General features: G+C 36.0%; 1 protein-coding gene across 3 annotated transcripts in view; it reads right to left on the reverse strand.

Annotated features, from left to right (window-relative positions):
* The window catches only part of TMTC2 (transmembrane O-mannosyltransferase targeting cadherins 2), a 949,512-nt gene that overhangs the window by 14,735 nt on the left and 909,680 nt on the right, over positions 1-25,097 (reverse strand). For 2 of the 3 annotated variants that reach the window (XR_014804552.1, XR_014804560.1), the window contains one exon: positions 16,644-17,302. The exons of the other annotated variant lie outside the window; for it this stretch is intronic. The gene's annotated coding sequence lies outside the window, so the exon portion shown is untranslated. Of the gene's footprint in view, positions 1-16,643; positions 17,303-25,097 lie in introns of those variants that run through there. 3 annotated transcript variants of the gene reach the window in all.

The following is a 25,097-nucleotide window of genomic DNA, read 5'->3' on the forward strand; positions in this document are numbered from 1 at the left end:
AATAGGAATGGGTTAAAAAGCAAAAATGAGCTTCAAAATTTGCTGTTTACATGGTTTGACTTTTTTTATAATGGGTGTGTATTTTTATATTGAATTTTTGAAACTTGATCTGCAGACTACAGAAAATCAGCTAAAAGATAATTTTAAAACTGCATGCAAAAACAAGTAGAAATTGTTTTCTCCTTAATATTTTAGGCTATCTGTTCAGCTTCTCCCCACTATCTACTTACTCACATGCCTAATATCATAAATGTAATTTACATAGCAAAAACATTCACAGAAAAATAATGTCGATTTTATAATATGTTTCTCAGCACAGCACTGACTCTTTTTTATACCAAGTGATTTCCTTGGGTTCTGGCATAGTGTCTTCAGAACTACTGTGCCCTTTGCACGACCCCTTGTTTTCATTACGTGGTGAGCACTTAGTAAATGTGATATAGGAGAAAGGCTAGAGTCGGGAACAAGAGTTTTTTTTTTTTTTTTTTGAGCTTTGCCAAGTCTTATTTCACCTTAAGGCTTCGTCTGCAAATAAAGTGGTAGAGTTGGATGATTTTAGGCCCTTCTACCAGCCTTAAGTACATACCAATGGAAATATTTTGAAGACAGGCAGTCTAGTCCCACTTTCAAATTCTGCTCCTTCCTAGCTATATGATTTTGACAGTTACCTGCTTTCTCTGGAATGTGTTTCTCTGTAATAAAGCTTGAGTTATTCTGAGTAAATTCCCAGCAAAGAACTTGGGAAAAAACCTAGCTAAGTTCTGTCCTATAGAACTGAATTATTATTATTTATTTTCATCTTTCTAGCAGATAGTAGGCAGGTAATAATTATTAGTTTTTACCTCTTACTGACACCCTAGAATTGTATTGTAAGGAAGTTCCAAATTAAGAGCTATATGGAGTTCCTGTCATGGCTCAGTGGTTAACAAATCTGACTAGGAACCATGACGTTGCGGATTCGATCCCTGGCCTTGCTCAATGGGTTAAGGATTTGGCGTTACCATGAGCTGCGGTGTAGGTCACAGATGTGGCTCGGATCTGGTGTTGTTGTAGGCCGGTGGCTACAGCTCCGATTCGACCCCTAGCCTGGGAACCTCCAAATGCTGCGGGTGTGGCCTTAGAAAAGATAAAAACAAAAAACAACAACAAAAAAACAAATTAAGAACTATGGAACACTGATGTAATATTTCATTGTCTAACCTGGAATTTATAGGTGGTGCCCTCTCCACATTAATAATATGCAAAATATTAATAATTATTAGAACATCTTTCAACAAAAGATGTGACTCCTTAGACATCTATGATTCTATTTTAAGAACTTAAGGAGTTCCCGTCGTGGCGCAGTGGTGAACGAATCCGACTAGGAACCATGAGGTTGCGGGTTCGGTCCCTGCCCTTGCTCAGTGGGTTAACGATCCGGCGTTGCCGTGAGCTGTGGTGTAGGTTGCAGACGCGGCTCGGATCCCGCCTTGCTGTGGCTCTGGCGTAGGCCGGTGGCTACAGCTCCGATTCGACCCCTAGCCTGGGAACCTCCATATGCCGCGGGAGCGGCGCAAGAAATAGCAACAACAACAACAGACAAAAAGACAAAAGACAAAAAAAAAAAAAAAAAAAAAAAAGAACTTAAAGAACTTCAGAGATTTAAACAATATAGTGGCAAAGTTAATATAGAGAATCAGGAAAAACACAACCAAGCAGAAAATTTAATATAAAATTATTTGAGTAAAAAAAATCTTGCTACAACTATAATAGTTATTTTTATCCATGTCATTTCTTATTTTGTATTGTCATGTCACAATTGTAATACATTTTACTGCCAAGTGGTTATTATCGGATTTGAAGGTCACTTTGATAAGTGGAAGCGAGAGTCTCCCAAAGTGATGGCAATTGGAAAGCACAACATTTTACTTTCATGAATGTGGTGATTTAGGTCTTTGACCTCCAGTTGGTTAAGCATGATATATAGTAGAACATTTCACTTCTGATATATGCATGTGAAACTTTGACAGGAATTAAAGGCAGAGTGCAGATTTAAACTGCTGGCTTTCCTCATGTTGCTTGAATAATTGCTAAAGTTACTTTGAAGTGCTTTAGAAAGAGAAAGAAAAAGAAGGAAGGAAAAGAGAAGTGAAAGAAACATCAAAGTGAAAAAGAGAAAATGCAGGATGGAAGGAAAGAGAAAGGGAGGGAAAAAAAGGATGGGAAAAAAGTAATCAATTTGCTTATTTTCCTCTCTGCACAAATGGCATCCTAAAGAAAAACATGAAAGGCTTTAATGTAAACATGAACAGCTGTTTTAGACATTGCAGCATGTGCACGTTTGAAAGACACATCATGAAAAAAAAATTCATGCTGAAATGTCAATTTTATAGCTCTAAGAGAGAGGTCCTAAGGTTTAGAAGTTAAAAGTAAGTTAACTCCTTGCTTATTGGAACATTAAACTGTCAGCATGGAAGTGAATTTAAAACTTATGATGGTCTGAAAATGTGGTGCTAAATGAAGTCTGAAGACCTATTAACCTGCCTAAGATGTAAAACAGGATCTATTACACTGCGCTGTTCAGCATGCATTCAAGAGAAGTTTAGAGTAGTGTGTGCGCTATTAAGAGGTGAACGAGAAAGCTGAATAGTATCTCTTTTTTCCTAAGTATTATGATGATGTTAGCTATTTTCAGTATTCATTTAGGAATTGCACGCATATAGGAAATGGAATAGTTGACTGAAAATGATTTCTTCAACTTTTTTATATTAGTAATGCACAACTGACAATCCATGAACAAATTGGCCAATAATCCATTCTTCCTTTATTTAAAGCTATACAGGGCTGTAAGGGAAAAGACAGCGTATGTAAACATATTGACATGTAGGGAGCAAACAGCCCTTTTGACAAAATATTCATTGCGCTAGTAAAGTATTTTGAAGAGTGAGTTCCTTAAAGTATTTAAACTTAATAAGTTTAATATGAAATTAATTAAATTAGTTGAGGAATATGCTCATCTTTCCTTTTGCAGTTAAAATACAAGTTTCTGTTTAATAAATATTGTTATGTCAAACAAATATATTTTTAAAAAGCTTCACTAGGACATTTATCAATTATTTTAAGATAGCATATCAATTAAATGTATTTGATTTACATTTGAAAAGGCAGAATGGAGTAAACCCAAATGACCTAAATTAAAATTAATGGTGAAATAAGCCTACCTCTATCAGATTGAGAAAAAGTACTTTGTTATGAAAATATCCTTTTCCTAGATCTCCCTATTTATGGGTTTTTAAATTCAAATGGGAAATAACCATTTTTGTTGTACACAACACTATTAGAAATATATTTTTTAAAAGAATTGCACCAAAATATTTGAGTAAGAAACCACTCTGGTTACAGGAGAGTTATTCCCATCTTCATCTTGTGCAAGGTCTTACAAGCATTGTTTTGGTTGCCATGCAGTGAAACAAGAGAAGGCTATGACACATTTGTTCCTCACAGAGCTTAGAGTCAGCCTGCAGAGAATAACGAAAGCAAGGAATGGATCTGTGATTTCATCTGGTTCTAGGGAATAAGACAATGTGGAAAGAACCTCACTGACATCTGAGCTTTGATCTTGTGTCAGCCCTTTTGTTCTTTGATGAGAGTCTGGTGCACACCGCAGGTCTAGAACAAGTGCAAGAGACGTCGTCAACACTTTTAACTTAGTGAATGTCTTTGTTGTCATCCTCTACTTCTCACAATAAATTGCTAATTTCATGTGGGCAAAATGTATATTTATTTGATTTTGCATTTGTTTAACTATATCCTATCTCTTTGCAAAAGTGACTTAAGGAAGCTTTTTAAAAAGATAAAGTATAAAAATGGTAAGGAAGTAAAGTTAAGGTTAGAAAGAAAAGAGAAAAACAAAGCTTGAGTATTTAAACACACAGAATAATTTCTATGAATGCCAATATAGTTTTTCAGCCTCTGTGCCCTGGGTCCTGTTCCTTTAAGGTTTTGCTCTCTTCTAAGGAACAGATAAACACTGTTATCTTAGCAAGAAATAATTTGGCATGGCAAAGCCTTAGCTCCCCCAGAAGCAACATGAATTTATTTTGCAATGGGTAGAAGTGTTTTAGTTCTATTTAATTCAAGAATAGCCTAGAAATTATTTTAAGTATCTATATGAGGTATCAGACTATACAGATATATAGACATTTCATTTACTGCTCCTGTATGGCATTAGGTAAGTGAACCAACCTCTCCTAGCTTAATTTCCTCAACATTATAGTGACATAATCATTCAATTTATCCCAGGGGGTTGTTGTCAGGAGTAAATGAGATAGTTCATATGCACACCAAACTTAATATCTGGCACACATGAAGCAATAAATAAATGTTAACACTTTTTAATTTTGTAACACCATAATAAGGCGAATTTTTAATTCACCTGTCTTCTACGTTTGGTATAGGTATCACTCCAAAAGGAGTATTAAAGAAAATCATATCTTAAAAAGTGTCCATGTTGTTATTCTGCCAAGAAGCAAAACTGCTTTTCTCAGTTCACTTGTTTCTGTATCCTCTTTACTGCACTCTGACCCTCAGGATTGAATGATACTGGTCAAAATTCTGCTCATAACTACTTCCTTCCCACCCAGAGTTGACGATAGAATATGTGTGTTTTATGCCATTTTGATGCTGTCTTGGAAAATGGAGTGTGAATTATTGCGTCCTACTCCACATGTGGTCCATTGACCCACAGAATTAGCAGAATGTGGGAGTTTTTCTGAGAAACATATCTCAGCCTCTCCCCACACTTGCTGAGTCAGAATATGCATTTTAACAAGAGCTACAGCTTATTCGTATGAACTTCAAGGTTTGTGTTCTATAAGAGAGGCTACTAGATAATGCAGATGGTTGGTAATGAGAAATGGGGATTTGGTGGTGGCAGTGGCCAGGGTTGCACTTTCAAAAGTGCACATTCCTGATCGACAAGTAATGATCAAGGTAATTGCCTCTATGTTTTAATCTCTCTGAAGTTAGATAACACTGTATTTTATCTACTGGAAGAACATATCCGATGTTAATTTCAAGGGAGACCCCCCCCCCTTCTCTCTTTCCTCCAGTGTTTCTTAGTCACCATCACCACCACTGTCCTTTTAATCACAGAACTTGATGGGGGTTCCATTTCTCTTTATCACACTTCTTTTAGGAGTGTGCAGCTTTTGCTCCAACATCTGGCCATTTTGCATTTGCTCTTATTGCCATCCATGCCCAAATACCAACAAATAAAATCATTTTTGTTTGTCAATTTTTCTATGTTACTATTCACTCTTCATTGTTCACAAGACTTTTTCTAACTCACTTGGAGTTCACATTGGGTATCACTGAGGACTCAAAAATTCAATGAACTGGTTGAATTAAGATACACTATAGGTGGGATTAATTACATGCGGAAGCAATGAACTGATGAACTGACTTTATCTGATTTTTTGGCATTAGTTTCAATTTTGCTTATATCACAAATCATTGAGGTTCTGTCCTTTGCTGATCTTGATATTATAATCTTGGCTAATTTCCTTCATTCTCCACAGTCTTGTTACAGCCATTCTCATTCTCTTACTTTTCTCAGGCCATGTTTCCCATTTAAAATTACTGTCTTTTAATATATTACTTAGCTTCAAAGTTCATGATAGATGAATAATTATTTCTCTTCAAATATAATTTTACTAGTAACATACCTTTGTTGTCTAAGTAAGTGCTATTTTATGAATATTAGATATAAATGCTAGACATATTAATGCTCATGATTTCATGGAACAGGAAGTTCCTTAACAGGAGAAAGGGAATAAAGTTCAGCTTTGCAATGTAGCAAGTAAGGTTAGATGACAAAGATCCAAATGTGGGAGGCAAATCTCACATGAGTTAGCCAAAACAAAAATAATCATGTTTTAATAGAGTAGGGACTGAAAAATAACCACTGAGATAGTAAGTTATAAACCTATGAAAAAATCTTTGTAAGAAAGATTTATTTTTGTGAAGTTTATGTTTCTTATAAAAAAAAACAATGAGCTAGAACAAAACTGAGTATTTCTTCTGTTGTACTCCTATAAAATAACAAGATTTTAAGAGTTTGTTAAAATGTTACAAGATTAAGATTTCAGTAGCCTGTAATAAAATTCTTCTAATCTCGCACATTATTCTTTTCTTAGGTAAATTTGCTTCAGGTCAATCACTTTCTTCCCGTGTCTTGAAGCAAGCATGCTCCCTATGGCCACAGACCTTTGCATGTGCCGTATCATTTCCGTCTGCAGAAACAGTTCAACCATTGTCATTCCTTAACTCCTACCAACCTGCAGATTTCAGCTCAGTCATCACTCAGAGAAGTTAAGTCAGGGTCCACCCTTACGGAACCTTGCCTCGTTGTGTAATACCTTTACTCAGTTCTCTACCTCATAGGGTTTTACGGAAACCCAACAAGTAATGCTCTTAAGGCACTCACTACAGATGCAAGAACACAAAAATGCTCACTAAATGTTAGTGATTTTATTTTTTTATTTATTTTTATTTAATTCTTTTTTTTCTGTCTTTTTAGGGCCACACCCACATCGTATGGAAGTTCCCAGTCTAGGGGTCAAATCAGAGCTATAGCCTCCAGTCTACACCACAGCCACAGCACCACAGGGATCTGAGCTGTATCTTCGACCCAGCCACGCCAGATCCTTTAACCCACTGAGCACGGCCAGTGATCAAAACCATATCCTCATGGACACTAGTCAGGTTTGTGACCACTGAGCCATAAGGGGAACTCCTAAATGTTAATAATTTAATTTTATTTTTAATTTTATTTTTTAACTCAGTGAATTTCATTACATTTATAGTTACACAACATCATCATTTTAAACACTGTTTATAATACTTGGATCAGGTGGTAGATTCCTGTATTATAATAGATCCCTAAATAGGATACGGAGCTCTTTCTATAAGGAAACTGCCTTCCCAAGGTAATAATTCAAACTTATTTCAACCTTGTCAACGTGTGCTGGTAAATAGGTTTCACTTCTCTGGATCAGGCAAATCTAGGCATTTACAGCTTCTTGTTTCTAAATGGAATTTTTTTTCATACGTCTGCTACTGTGGGGCCTCTCAATATTTCTCGAATCTCTGTCCTCTTTTCCTTTTAGTTTGATGCTTTATTCTCCTTCTTATCCTCCTCTTCCTCTTCTGCCGTAATTGCCTCCTTTTGCCCATTTCTTCTGTCTCTTCTTCCCACTCCCCGCTTTTCTTCTTCTTCACCTTCATGCGTTGCAACAACAATGGAAGCGAATATTCCACAGTGCCTTCTGATTTTGAGTTACATTCTAAATTGGGTATGAATTATATGTAAAAATGGATGATCTATTACACAGAAATATTGATACTGTAACTTTCTTATGCACTACCATTAAAAATCCCCCTTGATTATCTCAGCATTGCATTTTACTCTATTTCCTCTTTAGTCCTTTGTAGTGTGGACAGTGGTTATCTTGGGCATTTTATGTTATCCAAAATAATCGTTGTTTAAAGACTCTTCAAATCACATAATAGTCATAGTTGGAACAATACTCTTCATTTTACAATTAAACTACTTTTTGCAGATAATTATACAACGATATTTCAAAGAACAAATTCTGAATTTAGAGAGTTGATTTATTGTTGCCTTTAGATGTGAGATTATCCAGTCATCATAATGAATAATAATTCATCCTTAAATCTGAAGAAGTTTGCTTCACCTTTTTCACTACCATGCACCTGGTATTTATTGATTAGTTAAATACAGTCTTTCCTGGCTTGATGCTCATCTTGATGTGATATCATTACAGTTATGCTCTATGTTTGAATGTCAGCTGTAATTAATACTGTGCAGGTTATGATATTTTGCCATAGCACCAGCAACATTTTCCACATCACCAAAGTTAACACTTTCTTCTTATTCTGAGTGGCTGGCTTCCCATTCTCCAACCTATATCTATATACAGATTGAAAAGGAATTTTTGGCCCACTAAGTTTTCTCATGGTGACACATGTTTACTTGAGTTGACCATTTATCTAAGTTTCTTCCCAAAGCAAATGCAGGATCATTGCAGAAGTAATGTCCACTCTGCTGGATTGGAGTTTAAAACTTTTACCATAATTTGAAAGGAAATTGCTGGTGAGTTTTCTGTAGTTTCTGCAGGAGTTTAGGCAGAATTTTGCCAATGACGGAGGCAGGGCCATGCTGTCACTGTTGCCATAGTCAGCTTTCCAGATTTTTATGTGACAAAATATATGTCACAACACGGCTTCCAATCTGTCTCACGGTTCAGAGGATTGTGTGACACAGATCTGGTCATGGTGTCCCACCTTTCACCTCAGCTTTCCACATCTATGGACCAAGATTTTTTCATGGAATTTTGTATGAAAATACAGAAAACTTCCACTGTTGCTGGAGTTGATAGGTATTAAAGCACTATATAAAGGGTGAGATTTCACAGTAGGATGTTTATACACCTGGAAGGAGCTGATCTGTGTCCTGCAATCACACAAAATCGTAACAGTTGAGTTGAGACAAGTATATCATTTCGATATATAAATGTCCTGTGACTTTCTCAGAAGAAATCACACACTTAGATGTCCGTGACCCACCCCTGTTACTAAGTGCACCATAGAACAGACTGTAGAGCTTAGGCCCTCGTTCTTATTTACACGAGTCCTTGTTTTCTCAGTGGAAAAGAGATTAGTGTGCCTGTAAATACCCGTTTACCTTGATTTCGTGAAACACATTGGCTACAGATTCTTTATTGTACTTTAAAATTCTAATCTCTTCAGAGGATCAAGAATGAAAGCTAGGTGTCAAAATAATGAGGAAACAAATTGAGACAGAGAGAGGTAATAAAAATAACTTTTGAGCAGGACATTTGTTTAAGCAAAAATCAAGGTGATCTGACTGGTTTATGTGAAGGAACTAGACCTTTCACCCAAGTCTCCTAGCACATATTTAAAGATATAAAAATGGGAAAAAGATGACCTTCAAAATCAATTTCAACTTTTTTGTTGTTGTTGTTGTTGTTGTTGTTGTTGTTGCCATTTCTTGGGCCGCTCCCGCGGCATATGGAGGTTCCCAGGCTAGGGGTCTAATCGGAGCCGTAGCCACCGGCCTACGCCAGAGCCACAGCAACGCGGGATCCGAGCCGCGTCTGCAACCTACACCACAGCTCATGGCAACGCCAGATCGTTAACCCACTGAGCAAGGGCAGGGACCGAACCCGCAACTTCATGGTTCCTAGTCGGATTCGTTAACCACTGCGCCACGACGGGAACTCCCAATTTCAACTTTTAATTATCCATAATGAAATAAAACAAAATTTCCTCCTCATTTTCAGATATTTGCATTGTCATAAATAAAATGGAAAATACTTGACACTCACTGTTTTCGCCTTTCACCTCCTAAACCCATACCTGTGGGCAGAAGCCTGTAACCATCCAGGGAAAGAAAAGAAGCTTACTTTGTCCTGCTTTAAATTGTTTTCTTTAAAAATAAAGTGCACCAATAATTCATCTCCGGAATGCTAAGTTTAAAATACTGCAGTCCTCTTTAGGAGAGTAGCCTCTTTTATAAACCGTTAAAGAATCCGTTAAATCTATTCAAAGTTTTTTTATTTCCATGAAATTTGGAACTGCTTTATTTCACCTGTTATACTCCTACCTGTAGCAGACATTGTTACTCTGTTCCCCAGAATCCATTCTCACTTTTTTTTTTTTATTTTAGTAGCACAATCTACCCTTCTTCTCACTCTTCACATACTTCCTAGCCTCCCTGGGTTTGAGCTGGGCTTATTTCTCAGTGCGTCTTGCAGTCAGGTGTGTGTCTGCCCAAGCAAATTCTTGCTAATGGGCTAAAAACAGAAGTGATGTATACAATGTATTGACAATTTTCAACTTAAAGGCAAGTTGTGTGCCCTGACTCTACTTTTTTTCTCTTCTCCTAACCAGGGAACCACAGCTGTAGCTGGAACCATTGATGCAGAGATGAAACCATGTTTTGTGTAGAGCTGTCTGGCCCAGAAGTAGTCACCAGGCAGAGCCTGCCTGCACTTACATTCTAAAATGAGAGTGGCACAAACTTCTATTGTTTACCCAAATGTATTTTTAGGCCTCTGTCTTACAGTAGCTGACTTTATATCCCTACTTATAACACACCCATGTATAAGCTTAGAATAATAGTGTTCTTGAGCCCTAAGTTATTGGTGCATAAATCTGCACCAATTTTAAAAAGAGGAGTGCAAATCAAAACCAGCCTTTACCCCCGCCCCCCAAGTGATCTTCTTAGCAGTTAGTACACTTAGTCTCCATTTCACAAGGAATACTCTATGGTCACAGTAATATGTCTTGAGAATAATATTACAGACCTATCATACTGTGAGATGAGAAGAATGAGCAACGTACACTATATACCTCTAAGATCTCAAGGCAGCTATGCTGCACATTTGTATGAGATTCATCCTAGCATCCTATAGCCATTCCTTTGTGCTTCGCTCCATCATTGTAAATCCATTGGCCTTCATAGCAGTGGCCCTCAAGGTGTAGCCCCAAGGCAGCAGCATCAGAACCACTTGAAAACTTGTTAAAATTCAGCACAGATGTATTGAATTAGAAATACCAGTAGGGCTCAGAGATCTGTGGTTTAGCCACCCCTCCAGGTGATTCCGGTGCTTGATACCACTGGAGAAAAATGGCTCTCTACCAACAAGCTAGCAGGTAAGGTGGAATCAGCAGTCATTAATAGAAGACATTTGTTGAAATTATATTGATTTAAAAATAATGATCTCGGTGTGTGTTTTTAAAATATCTCAACTTGAGCTATTTTGACTTCTGACACTCAATTTATCTTATTTAATTCTATAAAGATAATGATCTTTTTAATTATGAAACTTCAGATAGAAAAATGTTTTTTTTCAGGTTGAACAGGCAACACTACATAAATTCTATTATCATTCTTATTCATGTATTATGTCAAGATTCTCTTTCCTGCTTTATATATAAATTGTACTCTTAAAATCCCATTAAACTCCACTGTATTTTAGAAAATACATTTATAATTTATATGCTATGCTTATGTGATCACCCTTGCATTCCTATATAATATTCATAGGTAACAATAACAAATTGTCTAGTATTTTATCTTTCACAGTTTTCATATTTATTAACTAATTTGAGGGTCAGGTTACACTAGCTCCATCTTGAGATAAGAACGAACAAATTTTGAGAAATTTGGAGATTTACCTAACATCACACACCTGGTACATGGGGCAGCCAAAATTAAGAACTTGTAAATCCAAATCTAAACATTGCACTTGCAAGGAAATGAAAGTAACAAATAAGGTATAAATTCAGTCTCAAACAGGATTTTGTCCCTGTAATTAACGTTGCAAAGAAGATTATAGAAAACAAAAACGGCTGGGGCATTTCTTGACCTCATTTTTCTTATGGTCTCTCACGGACCCACTGCAAACCAGCTGAATCTCCTTGTGTGATTAAACGTCGGTGAATTTCTACATCTGGAGAAAGAAGAGGATTCTGGGTACAGCTACAGAGGGTGAGAAGAAGTGAGTCGGCTCGGCAAGTTTGCTTACATGATATGGCTAGGATATCCTTTTGGCATTCTTTAAGAAAGATCAATAAATACTTAAATTGCCTTTCCATTAGTTAACTGAGTAAGGCATGTCTGAATGTAACTGAGTTTCAAGGTTGATATTAAAGTGAGAGCAAACTTTATCTTTTCCTGGTTAAGCTGGTATTAAGTCTGAAACAAATATATTAGTAAAATACCAACTTACAAAGCAAATTTAGGATATATTATACCATTTCAAAAGAATATCATGCTTGCTGCTGCCGTGGATTTTGTCCTCATACCTCCTGCTGTGAAAGTTCACTTTCTTCTCCTCCTGAGGAATCCTGGTAGAAACAGGTAAGAGGCCTTGGGCCAAAGATTTACAGTATGATTTAAAACATGTAAAAACTCTTCATATAATTATTTAAAATATTTTTCAGTAGGAAAGTGAAGTTATTGCTGTAAACATGATTGGAATCAACCTCCAGGTACACCTACTCATTCATAAATTGAAATAAAAATGCCGTTTTGCTTGGAAGTTGGGCTTATGGGTTGTTTCCATCAAATTTCCAAGTGTGATCTTTTCTCGTTGACTGCAAGTGCCATGTAGTCCGTCTGGGGAAGCATGTCTCCTCCAGAGTCCTAGTGAATTTGTACATGTAGCCTTGGCTACCCAGCCTTCAGCTCAGTGGCGAGTTGTTCATCTGTTTTTGTGGGTTACTTTTCCCTTGGCTCATTCATATGCAGTATTGACTGTAGGTTTTTATTCCTGTCCCTTTTTTATGAATGTGTTGGCACTAATGAATCCCATAGTGACCCAGTTGAATCGAGTCTGCTACCAGCTGTGCCACCACTGTAATAGCTGTCCAAAAAAATGCATTTCTCTCTTTCATTCACTTGGGAGTTATTTACTTCCTATCATCCCTGAGTTCCCAAGGAAAGAAGAGGCAGGTACTAGTTTTCTACTGTCTCAGCCATCAGTTACAAGACTAGCATTCCAAACAAAGATGAACAAAACCTGGTCTCATCATTTATGTACAGAAAAGGGAAGAAGTTATTAAAATAGCTGGTATTAGCATTTTTCGGAGGCTCTTCCCTAGCTCCCAAATCCTTTGAAAGTCTGTTTTGAATGGAGAGTTCGGATGCCTGAAATGATGGTTTGTAAAGACGATTTGTAGATGGTGTTAACAGTTCTCTTTGTAAAAGCAGGAACTCTGGTGCTGGATCAAACAGCAGGAGGGGAAGGTAAAAGAAAAGGGGGTCCCTAAGCTAGAGTGAGGGAAGCTGGTGCTCAGGGAGAATAGAAGCTGGTAAAAAGATTCATTATAATATGGCCAAAGAATCTGTTAGAATCTAGAAAATTACGATTCAGTATTCATTTATCCATTCAGATGCAATGAAAAGTCCTTGTGTCCTCGTCTTTAATGGAGAATTCCAAATACCAGATTACACCAAATAAACAAATTCTTTGTGTGCACGATGTCAGGGAAATCAAAGAAAAAGTCCTACATTTTAGTGACACTCAACATATATGCCTGGAACAGCAACAACAGCATCACCTGGAAACCTGTTAGAAATGAAAATAATCAGGACCTAAGCTAGGCCAGCTGAAGCAGAAACTCTGTGGGTAGAGCTTAGCAGTCTGTATTTAAGGAGACCTCTAAGTGGTTCTGATGGAAGCTACAGCATGAGAACTACTGTCTTACTCTGTATCTAGTTTTATGTGGAACAGAAAGAAGGGAACAGTTATAGGAGATGAGATGCTGCAGAAATTTAGAAATCTGATGAGTAGAAATTTGGTGTTAAATTGCTAAGGACACATGAAAGCAAAATAAGAATTATCTAGTTCTTGGGAGAGAAAAGGCATATCCTACTATGTAGTAGGTAGTTTAAATCTTTATAACCAACTATTACAAAAATTTTAAGAGAGGCTGACTCTAGTTTTGGATTATATTTTTAAACTGTAAAATTTTGGTTATTCAGTTCTAATAATTCCCTTTTATTGTGTATGCTACATTGGTGGGAAAACTTCCAATACACTTGATTTTATCAAAGAGAGGTTTTGACATGTGTATCAGTTCCTGTATTATCTACCATAATAAGCTGGAAACATATTTAAAAAATATTTTAAAATTTCTTTTAATGATTGAAGATCCACATCTTCCTATATTTGTGCAAACAGTAATAGGCATTCAATTTTAAGACATTAAAGGTAAAACTACCTTTGAGATTTTGATATAATATATATTTTAGACAAGAAAGTTTTTTTAAAGTGTAATATATGTTCTCATTAATATATCATCTCTGTGTATAAGTCTAGAACGAAATCATTATTTCTACTACAATACTCTTTGCTAATGCTGTCAGAATGAGTAAATGATGAATTACTCTATTTTTCAGAAACTGTAAAGTCTATATTTTATTATGATATAATTTATTTACAATATATTAGTTTCAGGTGTGCAATATAGTGATCTAAAACTTTTATAGATTATACTCCATTTAAAGTTGTAAAATATTGGCTATATTCTTTATATGGTACAGTGTATCTTTGTAGCATATTTATTTCATACATAGGAATTTGTATTTCTTAATCTTCTACCCCTGTCTTAGCTCTCTCTCTTCTCTTGCCCACTGGTAACCACTAGTCTTGTTCTCTATATCTGTGTGTTTCGTTATATTCATTCATTTGATGATTTTTTAGATTCCTACTAAAAGTGAAAACATATAGTATGACTTTCTCTAACTTATTTCACTAAGCATAATGCCATCCCAGTCCATCTCCAACTATGTTGCTGCAAGTGGCAAAACTCTCCCTGTGTGTGTCTGCATGTACGTATGCAATTAATTTTGTTTATCCAATCATTTGTTTATAAACACTTGTGTTGTTTCCTTATCCTGGCTATTGTAAATAATGCTGCTATGAACAATTGGGTGCATGTATCTTTTTGAGATAGTGTTTTTGTTTTCTTTGGATGGATACCCAAGAGTGGAATTGCAGAATCATATGATAATTCTATTTTTAGACTTTTGAGGACTCTTCCTACTGTTTTCCATGCACCAATCTATATTCCCACAAACAGTGTGCAAATATTCCATTTTTTCTACATCCTTACCAACATTTGTTATTTGTGCTCTTTTGATGAGAGCCATTCTGAGAGGTAACATCTCATTGTGGTTTTGAGTTGCATTTCTTTAATTAGCTATGTTGAGGATCTTTTCGTATGCCTGTTGAGCCATCTGTATGTCTTTGGAAAAATGTCTATTCAGGTCTTCTGCCCATGTTTTAATCGGAGTGGTTTTTTGATATTTAGTTGTACGAAGTGTTTATGTATTTTGGATATTAACACCTTGATCATATCATTTGCAAATATTTTATGCCATTCAGTAGGTTGATTTTCATTTAGTTGATCATTTCCTTTGGTGGACAAAAGCTTTTTAGGGCCACATCTGTGTCATATGAAGTTCCCAGGCTAGGGATTGAATCAGATCTACAGTTGCCAGCCTATACCACAGTCACAGCAATACCAGAGCCAAGCCACATCTCATGGAAATGATAGATCCCCAACCCACTGAGCGAAGCCAGGGATCAAACCCTCATCCTCGTGGATACCAGTCAGATTCGTTTCCACTGCATCACAATGGGGACTCCAACAAAAGCTTTTTAAGTTTAATTAGGTCACATTTAAAAATTTTTGCTTTTATTTTATTTGCTTTAAGAGAGATCAAATATATATATATATATATATATATATATATAGAGAGAGAGAGAGAGAGAGAGAGAGCTATGATTCGTGGCAGAGAATGTTCTGCCTATGTTTTCTTCTGAAAGTTTTATGGTTTCAGTTCTTACATTTAGGTTTTTTAATTCATTTTGAGTTTATTTTTATATATAGTGTGAGAAAATGTTCTAATTTCATTATTTTACAAGTATCTGTCCAGTTTTCCAAGAACTGCTTATAGAAGAGATTGACTTTAAATATATTACTGTATTTCTGGGCCTTCTACTCTGTCCAGTTTATCCTATGTGTCTGTTTTTGTGCCAGTACCATGCTGTTTAGATTACTGTAGCTTTGGAGTATATTCTAAAGTCAGAGACCATGAATCCAGCTCTATTCTGCTTTCTCAAGATGACTTTGACCATTCAGGATCTTTGCATTTCCATGTAAGTATTAGAATTACTGATTCTAGTTTTGTGAAAAATGTCATTGGTATTTTGATACAGATTGCAATGAATCTATAGATTGCCTATGGTACTGTGGTCAATATTGTTAAAAACAATATTGCTTCATGATCATGGTTTGTCTTTCCATCTGTATGTGTTGTCTTCAATTTATTATTTTTTCTATTGTTTTTACAGGCAGTGTCTTATAGTTTTGCAGTTACAGGTCTTTCACCTTCTTAGATTTATTCCTAAGTATTTTAGTCTTTTAGATGCACTGGTAAATGGAATTGACTTCTTAATTTCTCTTTTTATGTATTTATTTTTATGGCTGCACCCATGGCATATGGAGGTTCCTGGACCAAGGATTGAAACTGAGCCACAGCTGTGACCTACACTGCAGCTGCAGCAATGCCAGATCCTTTAACCCACTGCACCAGGCTGAGGATCAAATACGTGTCTCCCCAGCGACTTGAGCCACTGTAGTCAGATTGCTAACCCACTGCACCACAGCAGGAACTCCATTAATTTATCTTCTGATAGTTTATTGTTAGTGTATAGATGCAATAATTTCTGTATATTAATGTTATGTCCTGAACCTTTGTAAGTTTCACTGATAAGCTCTAGTATTTTGAATGGCATCTTTAGGACTAATGATCAATTAATTTAGAAATATTAAAATACAGGATTATGAAGATTCACTATCATATATTTTTATCTTCAAATGTAAAAACGTGCATTTTATTTTATGAGTGCTCAGGACGTGAAAAAATGAGTCTTTTGATTAAAAAGTTTCTGTTTTCTTTGATATGTAAAGCTACAACTACAGTGCACTCTTTTTTCACTTGGCACAGCAGACCAATGAACCTAAGACACAATGTAAAACGATTTGCATGCAGAATTATTTTATTAGTATTTTAATGGAAAAAAAATCACAAATTTTCATGTTATCTTTGTGTAGAGCAGATGTGGAATTACTTATTTTATTTATTTATTTTTAGAATATTTATTTATTTACTTATTTTTATTGTTACTTCCCCAACACATTTTTTTTTCTGCTGTACAGCATGGTGACCCAGTTACACATACATGTATACATTCTTTTTTCTCCCATTATCATACTCCATCATAAGTGACTAGACATAGTTCTCAGTGCTAAACAGCAGGATCTCATTGCTAATTCATTCCCAAAGGAATAGTTTACATCTCTTAACCACAAGCTCCCAATCCATCCCACTCCCTCCTCCTCCCCCAAGGCAACTACAAGTCTATTCTCCAAGTCCATGATTTTCTCTTCTGTGGAAAGGTTCATTTGTGCTGTATATTAGATTCTAGCTATAAGTGATATCATATGGTATTTGTCTTTCTCTTTCTGACTGACTTCACTCAGTATGAGAGTCTGTAGTTCCATCCATGTTGCTGCAAATGGCATTAATTTGTTCTTTTGATGGCTGAGTAGTAGTCCATTGTATATATATACCACATCTTCCTAATCCAGTCGTCTGTTGATGAACATTTGGATTGTTTCCATGCTTTGGCTGAAAGACCTAACATAAGCAAAGACACCATCAAACTCAAGGAAGAGAACATAGGCAAAACATTCTCTGACATCCACCTTACAAATGTTCTCTCAGGTCAGTCTCCCAAAGCAACAGAAATAAAAGCAAAAATAAACCAATGGGACCTCATCAAACTGACAAACTTTTGCACAGCAAAGGAAACCAAAAAGAAAACAAAAAGACAACTTACAGAATGGGAGAAAATAGTTTCAAAAGATGCAACTGACAAGGGCTTAATCTCTAAAATATACAAACAACTATACAATTCAACAGCAAAAAAACCAACAACCCAATGGAAAAATGGGTAAAAGACCTGAATAGACATTTCTCCAAGGAATTATTTAAATATTTTATTTTTCCTGATACTTTTACTCTTATCCCACCCACATGTAATTAGACAACAATTTTTAAGTTTGCTCATCTTTATTAAACCTTTCCAAAATGTTCAATTTAGTTAACATAGAAATAACATTTTTAGTTAAAATAGTATTACCTGCATTAAGGAATTAGAATAACATGTTTACCCACTATAAAACAATCTGAGGAACACACACAACAGTCTGCCAATTGCATTCATGTCACCTGAGGCAGCCTAGTTGTGCAGTCAGGCTGGAGAGCCACCCCCACAGGTCTGCTCAAGGCACTGAAGGTATAGTCAGTATTTCTCATAGCAGGATAGAGAGGGCTAGTTAATCTACAATCAAGGATGTAGATTAAAAGTAGTTCTTTATTGATATTCCCATGATCTAAAATTTTTATATTTATTTTCATATTTTTCTTTTTATGGCCATACCTATGGCATATGGAATTTCCCAGGCTAGGGTTTGAATCAGAGTTGCAACTGCTAGCTGCACCACAGCTACAGTATCACTGGATCCAAGCTGCATCTGTGATTTATGCTGCAGCTTACAGCAATGCTGGATCCTTAACCCACTGAGTGAGGCCAGGGATTGAACCTGCATCCTTACATACACGATGTCAGGTTCTTAGCCTGCTAAGCCTCAGTGGGAACTCTGGTATTTATATTTTTAAAAACCTCTTTAAGTGAGTGAAGGTCATTATTTTTAAATTATATTTTGATTATTTAGATAAATCAGGTTTTAAAGATATTTAATTATGATTACCTCTAAATTGTAAATTCTTTTCAAATCATACTGACTTTCTGCCCTTTAACTGGAACAATGGTTGTTGGGATGAATTGAAAACCTTCTGAAAGATCAGTGCTTCACGTGAGGTATTTCTACTCTTTAAAATGTGCTACAGTGGGTTCCCATTGTGTTTCAGTGGATTAAGAACCTGACTGGTATCCATGAAGGATGGGGGTTGGATCCCTGACACTGCTCAGTGAGTTGGAGCTCTGGTGTTGCTGTGAGGTATGGTGTAGGACACAGACTCAGCTTGGATCCAACATTGCCATGGCTGTGGCTAGGCCAGCAGCTGCAGTTCCAATTTGACACCTAGCCTGGGATTTTCCATATGCTGCAGGTTCATCCCTAAAAAGCAAAAACAAACAGAGCAAAATTTGCTACAAGACTTGCCACACAATCTTCTGACTAGATAAGAAGCTTCTAGAGCAGGATCAGTGTTTTACTTGTGCATGTTTCATAAGTGCCTGTCCAAAGAGGAGCAATGTGTAAGCACTGAGTAATTAATTTTTCTTTGTTTTCTGTCTTTTTAGGGCCACCCCCAAGGCATACTGAAGTTCCCAGGCTAGGGATCTACTTGTAGCTGTAGCCACTGACTTACCACAGCTACAGCAATGTGGGATCCAAGCTGCATATGTGACCTACACCACAGCTCATGGCAGCACCGGATCCTTTAACTCACTCAGCAAGGCTAGGAATTGAACCTGCATCCTCATGGATACTAGTCGGATTCATTACTGCTGAGCCACAATGGGAACTCCTCAGTAATTGTTGAATAAGCAAAGAAGAAACTGCAAGTTTCTGTATTGTGCTTTTTTTCTTATTTTCATATTTGTAATATTTTTTCCTTTGTTGTTTCTTTGTATTCTACATGTGTGTTATTTTTAATGTAATGTTCATTACTTTACATTCTAAACCAAGATAGTCATTCCGCCTTGTTCTGTTGTTCTGAAGAGACATAAAAGCAGAGGCAGGCTATACTTGGCTTGAAGAATATGAAGAGAAGAATGACACTTTCTGTGAACAACAGTTTATAATATATCCTGCATATTCTCTGCCTTGCTTTGTGGTCTGTAATCTAAAGAGCAATTTTTAATTACAAACATACTTGTTGGAAAAATAAAACATTCTTTAAGGTAACTCAATGTTTATAGACTTAGACAAGATTTGGAATAAAGCAAATGCATGTTTGATTAAAAGTTCTTTTTAAACTTTAGAGTGAGGAGTCAGAAGAAAGTTATGAAAGATTTAAAAAAAAATAATTTATGGAAGATGCCAAAATATCTGGCTTCTGAATCCTAGAAACAGGTATTTTTTTCCTCATCTTATGGAAAGTGGTAAGATTCATAGAAATATATGTCAGATAGATCTGGTACTGCTCAAGTAATTCACCTTGAAAGATTATTTAAATTTATGCAAATGTGTTCATCAATTAAAGTCATATCACCTTTTAGTTTTCACATTCACCTCTCCACCCTCTTCATAGGTTTATAAAATTGCCTAATGGATTCTACACATGAGGCATCTCTTTCTATGTCATAATCTCCCTGCATAATCCCTTAAAATATGCTTTCTCTTGTTCTTTTTCTTTTAAACTAGTGAGTTGCCACTTAAGTAACCAGTCCTTTTCAGATTCTTTGCTTTCCCCACACTGTCAAGCAGATTACCCTGTCCCGTATGGTAGGTCCTTGTTTCTTATCTATTTTATATATCATAGTGTGTATACATCAATCATTATACACTAATTTATCCCTCCCTCCCCCCTCAACTTTGGTTATGAAACTATAAATTTGTTTTAAAAATCTTTGGTTCCATAGATCTAAGCTCTTTGGTATCATTTTTATTAGATTCCACATATTAGCAATAACATATATTTGTCTTTCTCAGTCTGACTTAGTTCACTTGGTATGCTAATTTCTAAATCCATCCATGTTGCTGCAAATGACATTATTTCATTATTTTTATAGCTGAATAATATTCATCATGTATCTTCTTCTTCATCTTTTTTTTTTTTTTCCACTTTTGGCCACCCCTAGCACTTGGAGTTCCTGCAGTTGTGACCTAAGCTGTAGTTGTGGCAACGCCAGATCCTTAACACACTGTGCCAGGCAGGGGATTGAACCTGTGTTCCCAGGACTCCCAGGCACCACTGATCCTGTAGCACCACACTGGGAACTCCACGTACGACAGCTTCTTTATCAGTTCCTTTTGTTGATGGATATTTAGGCTGTCTCCAAGTCTTGGCTATTGTAAATATTACTACAGTAAACACTGGGAGGCATGTATCTTTTTGAATTATGGTTTATTCCAGACATACACCCAGGAGTGGGATTGCTAAATCATATGATAGTTCCATATTTAGTGTTTTAAGGAATCTCCATACTGTTCTCCACAGTGATTGTACCAATATACCTCCTACCAACAGTGTAGGAGGGTTCATTTTCCTCCACACCTGCTCCAGCATTTATTGTTTGTAGACTTTTTGAAGATGGCTATTCTTACTGGTGTGAAGTGATACCTCATTGTAGTTTTGATTTGTTGCTTTAATAATTAGTGATGTTGAGTTCCTTATGTTTTTTGCCATCTATCTGTCTTTGGACAAATACTTGTTTAGATCATCTGACCATTTTTTAATTAGTTTTTTGTTATAAAGCTGTATGAAATATTTGTATGTTCTGTGGATTATCCCTTCTTGGTCATTTCATTTGCAAAGATTTTCCCCCAGTCCATGGATTGTTTTTTCATTTTGTTTATCGGTTCCTTTGCTGTGAAAAAACTTTTAAGCTTAGTTAGGTCCCATTTGTTTATTTTTGTTTTTATTTTTATCTAGAAAGTGGATCAAGACATATCTTGCTGCAGTTTATGTCAGAGAGTGTTGTGCATATGTTTTCCTCTAAGAGTTTTATAGTATCTGGTTTTATATTTAAGTCGTTAATCCTCTTAGAGTTTACTTTTGTGTGCGCTGTTGGAGAATGTTCTAATTTTATATGTAGCTCTCCAGTGTTCCCAGCACAATTTATTGAAGAGTCTATCTTTTCTCCACTGTATAGTCTCGCCTCCTTTTTGTAGACTAATTGACCGTAGGTGTGTGGGTTTGTTTCTGGGTTTTCTGTGCTATTCCAGTGATACATTTCTGTTTTGGTGCAGGTACCATATTGTCTTGATGACTGTAGTTTTGTGGTAAAGTCTGAATATGGGGAACCTGATTCCTCCAGATCCATTTTTTCTTTCTCAGGACTGCCTTGACTATTCAGGATTTTTTTGTTTCCATACAAATTTAAAGATTTTTTTTTTGTTCTGGTTCTGTGAAAGATGCCTTGAGTAGTTTGATAGGGATTGCACTGTATCTATAGATTGCCTGGGATAGTATATAGTCATTTTCCCAGAATAGCCAAAGACATCCTGAAAAAGAAAAATGGAGCTGGAGGAATCAGGCTCTCAGACTTCAGACTATACTGCAAAGCAGCAGTCGTCAAGACTGCATGGTACTGGCACAAAGACAGAAATATAGATTAGTTGAACAGCATAGAAAGCCCAGAATTAAACCCATGCACTTACAGCCAACTAATCTATGACAAAGGAAGCAAGACTATACAATGGAGAAAGGACAGCTTGTTCAATAAGTGGTGCTGGGAAAACTGGACAGCCACATGGAAAAGAATGAAATTAGAACAGTCCATAACACCATACACAGAAATAAACTCCAAATGGATTAAAGACCTAGATATAAGACCAGCCACTATCAAACTCCTAGAGGAAAACATAGGCCAAACACTCTCTGACATAAACAACAGCAACATCGTCTCAGATCCACCTCTTAGAGTATTGACAGTAAAAACAAAAATAAACAAATGGGACTTAATTAAACTTAAAAGTTTCTGCACAGCAAAGGAAACCCTAAACAAAATGAAAAGACAACCCACAGAATGGGAGAAAATCTTTGCAAGTGAATCGACTGACAAGGGATTAATCTCCAAAATTTATAAACAACTTCTGCAGCTCCATACCAAAAAAACAAACAAGCCTATCAAAAAATGGGCAGAAGATCTAAACAGACAATCCTCCAAAGAAGACATACAGATGTCCAAGAAACACATGAAAAGATGTTCAACATCACTCATTATTAGAGAGATGCAAATCAAAACCACTCTGAGGTACCACCTTACACTAGTCAGAATGGCCATCATCCAAAAGTCTACAAACAATAAGTGCTGGAGAGGATGTGGAGAAAAAGGAACCCCATTACACTGCTGGTGGAATTGTAAATTGGTGCAACCACTGTGGAAAGCAGTATGGAGATGCCTCAGAAAACTAAACATAGAACTACCATTTGATCCAGCAATCCCACTCCTGAGCATCTATCCAGAGAAAACCATGACTCGCAAAGACACATGTACTCCAATGTTCATTGCAGCACTATTTACAATAGCCAAGACATGGAAACAACCTAAATGTCCATCGACAGAGGAGTGGATCCAGAAGATGTGGTACATATACACAATGGAATATTACTCAGCCATTAAAAAGAATGAAATACCAGAATTTTTTGCAACATGGATGGACCTAGAAATTATCATGCTAAGTGAAGTCAGCCATACAATGAGACACCAACATCCAATGTTTTCACTGACATGTGGAATCTGAAAAAAGGACAGACTGAACTTCTTTGCAGAACAGATGCTGACTCACAGACATTGAAAAACTTATGGTCTCCAGAGGAGACAGTTTGAGGGGTGGGGGGATGTGCCTGGGCTGTGGGATGGAAATCCTGTGAAATCAGATTGTTATGATCATTATACAACTACAGATGTGATAAATTCATTTGAGTAATAAAAAAATGGAACAGAAAGTAAATAGTCATTTTGATAATGTTGATTCTTCCGTCCAAGGGCATGGTATATCTCTACATCTGCTTATGTCATCTTCCATATCCTTGATCAGTGCCTACAGTTTTCAGAGTACAGTTTTCTATTTCATTAGGTAGGTGTATTCCTAGGTATTTATTCTTTTTGATGTAATGGTAAATGTGATTGTTTCCTTAATTTCTATTTCTGGTGTTTGATTGTTGGTATATAGGATTGCAAGAGATTTCTGTGTATTAATTCTGTATCCTGCAACTTGACCAAATTCATTGAAAAGCTCTAGTAGTTTTCTGGTAGTATGTTTAGGATTTTCTATGTATAGTACCATGTCATCTGCAAACAATGACTTTTTTTTTCTTCTAATTTGGGTTACTTATTTCTTTTTCTTCTCTGATTGCCATGGCCAGGACTTCCAAAACTATGTTGAATAACAGTCATGAGTGGACGTCCTTGTCCTATTCTTGATCTTAGCAGAAATGCTTTCAGTTTTTCACCATTGAGAATGATGTTAGCTGTGGGTTTGTCTTATATGGCTGTTATTTTGTTAAGGTAGATTTCTTCTATGACCACTTTCTGGAAATTTTTTAAAATAAAAAAATGGTGTTGGATTTTTGTTAACAGTTTTTCTGCCTCTCTTGAGTTGATCATTTAGTTTTATTCTTCACTTTGTTGATGTGATAGATCATATTGATTGATTTGCAGGTAGGGAAAAATCGTTGCATCCTGGGATAAATCACATTTGATCATGGTGTATGATCCTTTTACTATATTTTTGATTTTGGGTTGCCTATTTTGTTAAGGATTTTTCCATCTATGTTCATCAGTGACATTGGCCTGTAAATTTCTTTTTTGTGGTGTATTTGGTTTTATTATGCAGGTGATGGTGGCTTCATAGAATGAGCTTATAAGTATTCCTTCCTTTGCAATTTTTGGAAGAATTTCTGAAGGATAGGTACTAACTCTTCTTAGAATGTCTAATAGAATTCACCTGTGAAGCCATTTGGACCTGGACTTTTTTTGAAAGTTTTTAAATCACATTTTCAATTTCACTGCTTGTGATTGGTCTGTTCATATTTCCTCTTTTTAGTTCAGTCTTAGTAAGTTGTACCTTTGTAAGAATTTGTCCATTTCTTCTAGATTGTCCATTTTATTGGCATATAGATGCTTGTAGTATCCTCTCATGATCCTTTGTATTTCTGTGGTGTTAGTTGTAACCTCTCATTTTTTATTTCTCATTTTATTGCTGTAAATACTCTCCTTTTTTTTCTTGATAAGCCTGCCTAAAATTTATCAATTTTATTGATCTTTTCAAAGAACCAACTTTTTTGTTTTCATTGATCTTCTCCATTGTTTTCAATGTCTTGATCTCATTTTTTTCTGCTTTGATCTTTATGATTACTTTCCTTCTACTAACTTTGAGTTTTGTTTGTTCTTCTTTCTCTAGTTTCTTTAGTTGTAAGGTTAGGTTGTTTACTTGAGATTTTTCTTGTTTCCTGAGGAGTTTGTATTGCTATAAATTTCCCTCTGAGAATGCTTTGCTGTGTCCCATAGGTTTTGGACCATTGTGTCTTTGTTGTCATTTGTCTCTAGGTATTTTTTTTTTGTTTCCTCTTTGCTTTCTTCAGCAATCCATTGGTTGTGTAGTAGCATATTGTTTAGGCTCCATGTGTTTCCATTTTTTTTGCAGTGTTTTTGTTACAGTTGACTTACAGTCTCATAGCATTATGGTCCAAAAAAATGCTTGATATGAATTCAATTTTCTTAAATTTACTGACT

This window comes from Sus scrofa, chromosome 5 (assembly GCF_054392235.1).
Source record: "Sus scrofa isolate SSC_HxYL_T2T_F1_AM1 chromosome 5, Sscrofa_HxYL_maternal_Yorkshire_Landrace_v2.0, whole genome shotgun sequence".
In the NCBI taxonomy this organism is placed as follows: Eukaryota; Metazoa; Chordata; class Mammalia; order Artiodactyla; family Suidae; genus Sus; species Sus scrofa.